General features: G+C 37.4%; 1 protein-coding gene across 5 annotated transcripts in view; it reads left to right on the top strand.

The window, feature by feature from the left end:
• The first annotated feature begins 217 nt into the window (after positions 1–217).
• The window catches only part of RALYL (RALY RNA binding protein like), a 383,196-nt gene continuing 372,610 nt past the window's right edge, over positions 218–10,803 (top strand). For 3 of the 5 annotated variants that reach the window (XM_027685910.1, XM_027685984.1, XM_027685748.1), the window contains exons 1-2: positions 218–408; positions 1,330–1,416. The gene's annotated coding sequence lies outside the window, so the exon portion shown is untranslated. The remainder of the gene's footprint in view (positions 409–1,329; positions 1,417–10,803) is intronic. The other 2 variants (XM_027685835.1, XM_027686239.1) reach the window with 2 other exon arrangements.

Here is a 10,803-nt window from a genome sequence, read left to right as displayed (position 1 = left end):
CGCCCGCGAGGCCGCTACGCGCCCGCGCTCGGCGGGAGTGAGGGAGGGAGGGAGAGAGTGAGTGAGTGGTGCGGGAGTGAGTGCGGGGGCGAGCGGCACCTGCCGGGGCCGGCGGGGCCGCCGCGGTGCGGGTGCGGTGCCGGTGCCGAGCGCTGGGCGGTGGCGAAGCCGGGCGGCTGCGGCGGGCGCGGAGCGGAGCGGGCTGGGCTCGGGCTGGGTCCGCGCCCGGCGCCGCCGCCGCCGCTGCGCCCTCCCGGCTGCGAGTCCGCCCGGCTCCGGATCACGTGGCGGTTGCCGGAGGCAGAGACTAGAGAGGAGAGAAAAAAAAAGCGCCTCATTCCTTCTTCCACCGCCATACTGTATTTTATAGTAACTCTCATTTTTATTCCTCCCTTTTACTCCCGCTCGGTGAGTACCTTTCCGCTGACATTCTTGTCCTCCTTTTTTTGTCCTGTTTTTTTTTTTCTTCCTTTTGTTTTTTTGGGGTTTTTTTTGTTTTCTTTTTTTTTCTTCTTTTTTTTTTTCTTCCTCTTTGATTATTGTTTAAATGGATTTGATCTTTTGCTGATGACAAGTTTTTTTCCTAGCATGCGATGGTTACTAAACTGTGAGCAAAAGGTGCTGCTGGGGCCGGGAGTCACTGGGAATGAAAAATTATAATATTAATTATACAGACTTGCCAGTCCAGCAACAACTGATATACATTTAGTAGCTATATATCTATATATGCAACTGGTTTTGTTGTGGCACGGAAAAACAATGTGAAATATGATGCTTATTTTTTAAAGATAAGAGAAAAGGCATGTTTCTAACTCTTTTTGCAGAAGATTTTCTCTGGTGTTGTTTTATTTTTATTTTTGGGTGTTTTTTAAGGTTTTTTTTTTCCATAAAGAGATGGGAGTTGCAAATGCATTTTGCAGCAGTGTTTACACAGAGTTTGTAATCTTGCAATACTGGTGGAAGCCACAGAGCAAGATAATAATGTTATTATTTTTGTTACTGTTTCTTTTTTTATTTTTTCCTTTTTGACAGTGCAATCAGCAGGGTTTTTTGTTTTTCCTCTTCTTCAGTTTTTGATACCTATTTATAATGTGAAACTTTTCTTGCAGCGTGTTGCAGTTATCAATTTTTAATACTTTTTTTCCTCCTTAAAGACAACAAAGCAAAACAGAAAGCCAAAGAGATGATCGTTACTTTTGCACATTTTGCACCTTGACTTTTTTATTCTTTTGCCAGCAGTGTTTTAAGATGGTTGTTGTTATCATGATGATGATGATAATGATAGATATATACATATATACAAATAAATACATTTTCAAATGATGGCAGTGGAAGGTTTTCCTGGAGAATGAAGTGCGGTTTGGTTTCCTTGTCAACGGAAGATGAAGTGAACAACTGAACATCTCCCCAGTGCAGGTACTTCATCTCCTTGTAGGCGTTTCCACGCTGTGTAAATTACATTGTGAGATTTTTTTTTTTTAAAGAAATCTCCTTCCACCCCTTTCCAAAGGTATTAGTGCAATACACATGAGGACTGGACTAAATATCTGTGCCTTGTGATTGCTTGCATGTGTGCAAAATGTTGCACTAATTGAGCCTAGGTCGGTTAGACTGAAGAGAGGTGTTTTATGTGCTGTGCTGTGCTGTATAGATGGGAAAGCAGCTGGGGCAAAAAAATCCAGACATCGCCTCTCTCCTCCTTACCATTTAAAAAAAAAAAACAACAAACAACAACAAAAAAAACCCCAAACAAACAAAAAAACCCCAAAAGCAAAACAACCAAAAGTAAAGCCCAAACCGAACATGGATGGAACCTGGAGATCCTCATTATGAGTGCAAACTTACAGGACTATAGACAAAAACAAAAGCCCTGGCCCTGTATTGTGGTGACTTGTGTGTTTGTGTGTGTCTGTTTAAAAATTATCCATTAGAAAATAGCTGTGAAACAGCAGAGGAGGCTCCCTCGGAGAGTTGGCTCACTGCCACATGAGGCATATTTTGTTGCCCTAAGGGCAGCAAAACCCTTATATCCAACTTCTGCTCCTCATATTAAAAAAGTGTAAACAAGGCAGCAGGTTGCCTCTTATAAATTTAATTCATTGGGATGAAGATTAGTCAGAAGTTGGTAATTGCTTGAAGGTGTTTCCTTTTATTTTGCTGATTAATAATGCCACCGGCTGCCAGGGAGTCGGAAACTGTTACTTTCTGTGATGGTACTGAGAGTTCAGGATTGGAGGAGAAACTGTTACTTTTGTTTGAGAGCACCTAAATGGTTAACCGGGACCACCCCGATGTACAAACAGGATATTGGTTCTCTAAAGTACAATTTGGAAAGGTTTTTCCAGATGACAGGGTGGTTTTTGTTCTTTGGGTTTTTGGTGGTTTTTTTTTTCTCCCCAGAAAGAAATATGGTGCAATATTTTGCTGAAGTTGAAGTACAGAATGTTCGGCGGTGTTCTCTGTTGCTTACTTTATTGTGATGGGATTGCTTAATGTATCTTATAGAAACAGCTTTTAGGGATCTGTAACTGACTGTAAAGATATACTGTGTATTCAGATGTGGAAACTAAAGTAAGTTACAGGGGATATATTTCTTTTGTCGCTGTTGTATAAGCAAATATAATTCATAGAATTACAAATGCATTCAGAAGTTTGAAGCTTCTAATGCTTATGTTTACATTCTTGTAACTTAACAGCTTCCTTTAAAGTAGAAAGTGTATATAAGAAGTGTATATATCATGCAATTAGTAGTGTTGAAAAATAAATACATTCACTTATCTTTGTAGAAACGTAACTATTATGTATTTACAGTGGCTTTTTCCATTTTAAATGTAATGCAAATATTTAGCACATATTTATGCATGACTTCTGCTCTGACATGATGAAATACTTTTGGCAATATAACAGGGTCAGTAATTCATGTGTCTACAAACCAGTTGAGATATTAGCATGATAGATTATGATGACTTTTCCAAAATAGTTATGAACTGTTGGGTCAGTACTCCATATTTTAAGAAGACTCAACCTGCTTATTTTTTTATGATTTAATTTGAAAGCAAGCCATTAAAACCAAGAGTGATTGAAACTTATATCTCCACCCCTCTTTTTATTTTCATCCCTCCTTATTTTTAAATTAAGGTTGTTCTTTAAATTATGTGGAACTCCTGGTTAGCAAAATATTTTTGATACTGCTAGACCACTGAAATAAAGTAACTAGGCTAGCAGTTTCCAGAATGATGTTCCTTTTGTCCTTTCTTTTAATATTGCAGGTGTGTTGTGTAATTTTGTAGAGATAGTTGCTGACTGAAGATCTAATCCTGCTCACCTAGTCTTATCTTGAAGTCTGAGAAAGAAAGTTTTAGGAATGCACTATTTTTAGCACCCAGATTTCATCCACAAAGCACCTGTTGTCTGAGTAGCATGGTAATTAACATACATACATTTCATTTGCAGCAGTCTGAGATTGTACAAGTTCTTATATATCAAACAACCTAGGGATTTTAAAGTAGGCATAAATGAACTAATTTTGAAAGAAGATACTTCTATCTCCTGCAGTATGTTGGCACAGTATGTTTTGGATTGGTGCAATTGGTTCTGGCTTGATGCTTCCATAGTTATGCTATGACTAATGATGTTGAAGGCATGTTTTAGAAAGCCATAGTTAGTGTCAAAGACAAATGTCCTTTTGAGATAAATTAAAATTTTGCCTACAAACTGCAACTTAGTTTCTACAAGTGATGATATAATTACGTCTTATTTTTAGTATGAGATATACTTGTACTGCCCTTATTTCTGAAAGTGATGACTGTCCAGTCTTAAATAACATCTGTTTTTCTTTACATCTGTTTTGATATTCAAGAAAGCATGGGAATTTAGGATACCTTTATAAAGGGTTTTAAAGCTATGAAAATAATTTTTCTTTTCTTCCTCCATAACTAGCTACTCTTAGCAGTACTTAGTTGCAAATAAAAATGAACAGGTGAACAGAAGTTGAAAACTGTATAGTGCACAGTGTGCTGACTCATGAATACATGTTTTTAGCTCCTGTAGTGGCCTGAACTGGCAACAGAAGCATATCTTCTCGCATTTTTCTAGAGAGAGAGGACTGGAGTGGCCTATGGAGTCATCAAGTCTGTTTACTGTGATGTTAATCTGGTCTTCTTATTTTGTTCAGATTCAGCAAGCTCCAGTTTAAATTTAGCTGGGGTATCACTCTTACTGCACCTCTTGAAGGCTGGACAGAGCCTCGCTCAGGCTGTTAAAAGCATTGTTCCTGTCCTAAACTCAGACAGTTTGTTCTCCTTTATGTGCCAGTGCTGACCCTAAACAGTGAGGCTCTTTCTTCGCATCTTTGCTCTTCAGAGTACATTTCTAGAGAGCAATTGCAGCCCACTTTCACTCATGTTTTCTGAGCTCACTGGGAGAGATTCCCGGCAGTGTGGCTGGCTCTGGGAGGGGATGTTGAGATTGGCTCTCCCCAAAGTCATGCTGCAGAAGAAACAGAGCAGCTGCATTTGAATTCTCTTCTGCCCAACCTGGTTTGTTCTGCTTTCAGCTGCAAACACGGCAGTCTGATTGCTGGCTCTCCCATCAGCTTGAACGGTTCCACCTGGAGCCGCACATGTGGACACGCCTTCTTCTGGTGAAATAGGTTTTGTGCCACATAGACCTTCCCTTCACTCTGCCTAATCAACCTGAATTTCTTTGGTTAGAATGTAGCAGCAGAGGACTCTTGGGAATTTCTTCTGCAATGCTCTGATTTTTAAACTCTCAAGAGTCTTCTACATATTGTTTTAGTATTTTGTATTCATACCAGCCAAGGGAATGTGAATGGGCTGGAGGCAATGCTGTATCAGGGACTGTCTTCTATCAGGAATAAATGTGAAAGTTGGACACAGTGTTTTTTAAATATAATTTCCCTATTAGTTTCTTCGTAGATCGCTTATGTCTTAGCTTTGTAATCTTCTAAAGATTATTCTATGAGGAGTTTGTTTCTCTTTTACAGTGCATTTTTTCCTATTTTCTTCCTTCCCTGCATTTCGGGTTTTGAAAGATAAAAAGATAAAAGAGCTTAATAGTGCTTAAAGTGTGGGATTGTAAAGACTGACAGGTCTGCCCTCAGATGAGCATTTTAACTTCCCTTGGTCTTAGAGGATGTGGTGCTCTGTCAAATTCTGGAGCCCAATCCTGTGTTTTAAGTACTTAAATATCTGAATACAAGGCTAAAGATGAATATTTCCTGATGAAAAATCATGTAATCTGTGACACACTGTGCATAGTCATCCAGTTTGTAGCTCCCTTAAACTCATATCCAGACTGACAGAAGAAAACAAAATGCTAATCATAAGTGATATGACAATTGAAATACAACATTTTCATCTTTGTTAAGGTACCAATTTTATTTTATGATCTTTGAACAATTACTGGAGTAAAATGGCTGGTAGATTATTGTTTTTCACATACATAGATTGGAATAATTTGTACCTTTTTTTGCTCTCTCTTTTCTCTTTTCTATTTCAAAATGACACTCAAAATGTATTTAATTCTTCAAAAGCATTTATACTTCAGCTTTGGGAGTATTTTCTGAGAAAGTTTATTTTTGCACAATGAAGTGTGATTTCCCATCTCATTGAATCATCTGCCAACAATTAAAAAAGTAGTTAAGTAGGCCTTCAAATTACTAAATAAATTTCAGGTTGCTTAGTGTGAATACAATTACCATGTTTTTATCATTGTGGTGTTCTGGAATAAAAATATAGATAGGTAGATGAATAGATAGAATCACAGAGATAGATATTTTTAGAGATGTTTTTAGTGTGATAGAGAATTACCAGAAATCTTACATTAATTATTTAGCCTTCAGGACTTAATCAACACTTTTGTTTAATAGCTAAGAGTTTAACTTTCTCAGTTGTAAACTTTTACAGACCAATATTATCTACTGCCACTATTCAAAAGCTATAGAGTTAATAAATTGCCTCTCTGGTACATCTCCATGTGTCTCCTGGCTCCTTGCGTGTTGGCTGGCCTGCCAGGGTGTCATGGCTCAACCATTCTGCAGTTGCATTTCAGTTTCAGGAACAGAGTTGGTTTCTTTCTCTGATGTAGTTCCTTCATGATTATGGTAGTAAGAATAATAATTTCTACTCTGACATGAATAGTAGAGGTTTGAAGAAGCAAAGGTGGATTTTATACGAGTGATGACCAACAGTGGTTATGAACATGGTGGAATATGAATGACACTCCCAAGCCTCTTTATTTTTCCTTTGAACACTCACAAGTCTTTCTCCTAAAATACCCAAAGGTCTGATTAAACTTGATTTAGATCAGTGGTCCTTCCCAGGTGGCCCTCTCCTGCTGTCAGTGATTATTGCCTCTACTGCTGTGCAGTCTCTGAGCAACCAAGTCAATGAGGAGCTCTGGAAATAACTGATGCTTTCCATGGTTAATTCTATGGTCTTCTGAGAACAGCTTACAGTCCCTTGGACAGGCATAACTTATAAAAGCCAGTACAGGCCATTATTAATATTTAAAGAACAACAGATCATAAAGGATACAATGATAATTACTGGACCTTGGTGATTATTGAATGACTTGCTTAAAGTCAGGTCCCAGTCTTCCTACTGTGCCCCATGCCAACGGCCTTTGTTTTAGCCTGCTCAGTCACATTGGTTCCTTTCATCAAGATCCTCCCGAGTCAAGCATGTGCTTTGTGTTGTTCAGGGTCAACAAAAAGGGGATATCTGTCACAAATCAAGTATTAATGAGATTCTTCACCTATCTGAAACAAGGCTGAACTTGTTCTGTAGAGAAGTGTCACGTTAGCACAGTTCATTCAGTAAAAAAGGTGTCTCTGTTTTTGTTGAGAGTTTTGCGTAGAAGTTGAACAGTACCTATTGTCAAATAGATACAACACATCTTGCTGAACAGGGGGAACTTTATGGTTTGGAGGAGACACTGCACATGTATACTCGCATGCAGTATTTTTAGGCTGACTGAAGAATTGGAGTTTCTGTCTTAAAGAATTATATTTGTATTGTGTTGAGAATGCTAGTCCCTGTTTCTGTTTTGTTGTGTTATAATGGAGTGCAGAAGCACTAAAATATTTGCACTATAATGGAGTGCATAAGCATTAAAATGTTAGCACTGTCCTAGTGCTTTATTAGAACAATATGAATGGAAGTAACAAATATAGTCTTGTGCATTTTTGCACACTCAGGCTTGCTGAATGCTAACAGCTATTTTTGTGGATGGAGGGAGTTATAGTAGTAAGTCACTGACTTTTTACAATGAAACATTGTGCTTTTAGTAATTGCAGCAACATGCTTCTGAGTTAGGTTTGTAATGCAGAATTACTTTCTATAAAGAGAGGTTATTCTACCTAGTTACAATATTTTATCAAAAGATCCTTCACACAATAAATATTAGAATAGAAATAAAATAGGATTTAAAAATGTGCTGTGCAAACTGTCATGCAGTGTCTTTGAAATAGACCCCCCAAAGGTATAATGAAAAAAAATCCTTCCTGTTTGGGTATCTATAAAAGGGATTAAATTTTTTTTTTCTAAACAACAACAACAACAAAATCAGTAGTATCATCTCATTTTCATCTTGTATTTGGCACTGATTTCACAAGATAAAACCCAGCACTTGAGATATTGCACAGTAGGTCAGTTTTCTAATGTAGTCTCTACTGTAAAAATTCAGATCAACCTTTTTTTTTTTCCAAACTGCAGAAGAAGAAGGATGTAATTTTGTTTCCTTCCTGCATATACAACTTCCAGTTAAATGGGAGTTTTGTAAATGGGACAACTGCAAGACTGGCTCTGAAGAGGTTAGCATCTTCAAGTTGCACACTTGTAAGTGGAAGACAATTAATGTACATCGTGCATAATGAAAAGAGAAACTGCATTTATGCCCCTTTTGCTTTACAAGTGTAGTATATCAGGACATTTATACTATTTTTGTTGTTTATCATTTTATGAGAAAAGTGTACGGTGTTACCATTCATCAGCATGTGCCCTGCTCCCATGGGTGATATAGAAATAGAAAGGTGCAGAATTAGACCCTGGTCCTATTAAAATCAGTGATACATATGCTGGTCAAAATTTCATGTCAAAACCTTTTTTTTTCTGTAGGTTTTGATAAAGTGGTTCACACAAAGGCTCGATTCATCTCACTTAACCTTGTTGTTTAAAAAATAGGTTTTCAGAACTGAGGTAGTCATCATTTTATCCATCTAAAAGTTAGTCATTGAAGTCTAACACAGTTGCTCAAGGCTTTGTAGTCAATGGAGATGTATAGCCACCTCCAGAGAATTACAGATTACATCCCAAAAGAGGCATCTATGGACAGCTGAGATGAACAACCTTCCTAAAACGCCTCTCTCTTTTCACTGATGAGAGAGAACCTAGATGGCCCATTTAAAATAGATTCCTAACTTTTTGATGGACGAAGTTAAAGGAGATGAATCTCATGCTCCCCAGTCCTCCCACCTCTTGGAATAATAATTTCTCAATGAAATATCTAGTTCAATTATTTTTTGGCCACTAGAATCTTCATGGCTTTAAGTTTTTACTTTAATTTATTTTCAACCTCTTCAGTAATTCTTTTTATAGCAATGCAAATGTGTTTCTAAACACTTTGGATCAATTCTGGGCTATGACAAAATTCACAAAGATTTCTGATGGGGCCAAGATTTCACACCTTTTTTCTCTTGCTTTACAGTTTTCTGTCTGTTTGTAATGTAATCTGACAAAAATCAATCTTTCAATGAGTTCTCCTCACAGAGTCCTATTCTGAAATCCAGGGACTTGAGCTATTGGGTACAGTTATGAATCTCATTTGAAAACCTCTGACAATAATTGAAACAAGGATTATGTGGGTGGCAACGGAATCAACTAGTTGTACTTTGTTCTTGTAAATTAATGTAAGATATATAGTTACAGTGTTAAAAAATAATTAGCAGAACGACAAACAGCAGCCATCCTGAACTTGAAAGTTCGAGATATCTCTGAAGTGGGATTTTAAAACTAAAAAAGTCTTTTTAGTTTGTAAGCTGAGGTGATTCAGGAAATGTAGGGAAATATTTAGCTATTGATAGCATGCCGCTAATGTCCTCATGTATGTTCTTGTTTTAAAATACTCCAGTAAAACCTGTACTTTTGAATACCCAGATAGATTTTATTTTTATCTGTCTCAGATAATTTTCTAGAGAAGACTGGAATTTTATAAGACTAAGTGTTAACATCTGTAAAATCAGCTCTTATATAAAGTTTACTTCAGTGCCTTTGTTTAGATTTGGCCCAAGTCATGGTGAGTATCAGGATGCCAAAGCACTGGCCAATCTGTACCACTACCTAGTATGCTGTGATATCATTCTCTTCTTCCACAAATCATGAATTCTGCTATTTCATTCAATATATTTTTGAGCTCTCTGTAGGCTTTTGTACAGGTAGTGAAATATATGAACATAGTGTACATGTTTGCTCTATAGGGTTTGTCTTGACACGGCGCTATCTGTATGCCTGTGCAAACATCATTAAACTGCTTGCATAGGCCATGTTTTTCACTTACAGCATAGTATGAAACTGAACTAAAGCTGAATCCAAATTAGAAATGAACCATTTGGTATTATAGGAGTAAGCACAAAACTCAGTGTAGTGAGAGTTAATTGCCCAAATACCACAGTGTTACTACCATGATAAAGTACGATGCAGCTGTGAGCTCTAACAGCTACAATATAATGGTTTGTACAGACTCAGAAATCTTACAGACTTGTCAGAATTGAGAAAGGGAGTTAAAAAGTTGAAGTTCTCAGCACTTTGAAATAACTGCTTCAAATAAGTGCAGTAATATTCTCTGGGGACTATAAACTCTCTGCTGCAGCTACCATGTCACATTATACACTTCACCACCTCTTGGTCTCCGTCTTTGTTCCTCAGATTCTATTTATATTTCTAACTTAGGTTTTTTTGTACTGTCCCTCAAAAATGCATTGTCTGAGCAGTATTCACATAAAACAGATTTACAAGGATAAAACCCTTTGCTGACTTTATGAAGTTTTCACCTCTTTTCCCTCTTTCATTTATGCACCATAACATTTCCTTTTCACTCTTGAGTCTCTGCTCAGAGTTAGGAGCACAGTGTTGTCACGGGAATATAAAGGTCTCATGACCATAGATTGTTAAACACAGATGAGCACAACTGAATTTCTCAGTGAGAGTAGGGCATATAAGCCAAACTCTGTTATATGGTGTCTCTGCCAGCTGTTCTGGGTGAGTAGATGGTCCAGGGACCTTGACTAAGGATTGTGTATTTAGGGACATGTTTGTGGAAGGAAAGATTACAAGAAAAAATAATTACATTTCAGTGTAAGGAAATAAACTATTTCAGGAATGCCACATTTATTTTTTTTAATTTTGATGCACAATTTAACATCATATATGGTGTGACATTTCATCTCAGAAATTTTAAAATGGGTTCAGAAATTCTTTGTACTTGGTCACAATTATTAATGAATATTGTAAATATCATTATAATCAGAATAGGACTGGTTACTTTTCACTTTCAGATCTTTTAAGATCAAAGTCAGCCCAGCTGTAGAGACCTGTGCCACACTCATCTGCAGTGACAAACAGAGGAAAATATATTTTTAAATGTTGGGTGCGTTAATTTGAATTTCTGGATCCTTTTTATCTTTTATTTGTAATTTTTTTTTAATTCAGACTTACTGGACCTTCCCTCCTGCTCTGGACCTCTCCCCTGGCGTCAGCACAGCTCAGAAGGATGAAAGAAAAGGAA

The sequence above is a fragment of the Neopelma chrysocephalum genome, unplaced genomic scaffold (genome assembly GCF_003984885.1).
Source record: "Neopelma chrysocephalum unplaced genomic scaffold, ASM398488v2 Primary Assembly neopelma1_22, whole genome shotgun sequence".
Lineage (NCBI taxonomy): Eukaryota > Metazoa > Chordata > Aves > Passeriformes > Pipridae > Neopelma > Neopelma chrysocephalum.
The sequence above is the reverse complement of the archived record's forward strand: the minus strand, read 5'-3'. Positions and strand labels throughout refer to the sequence as shown.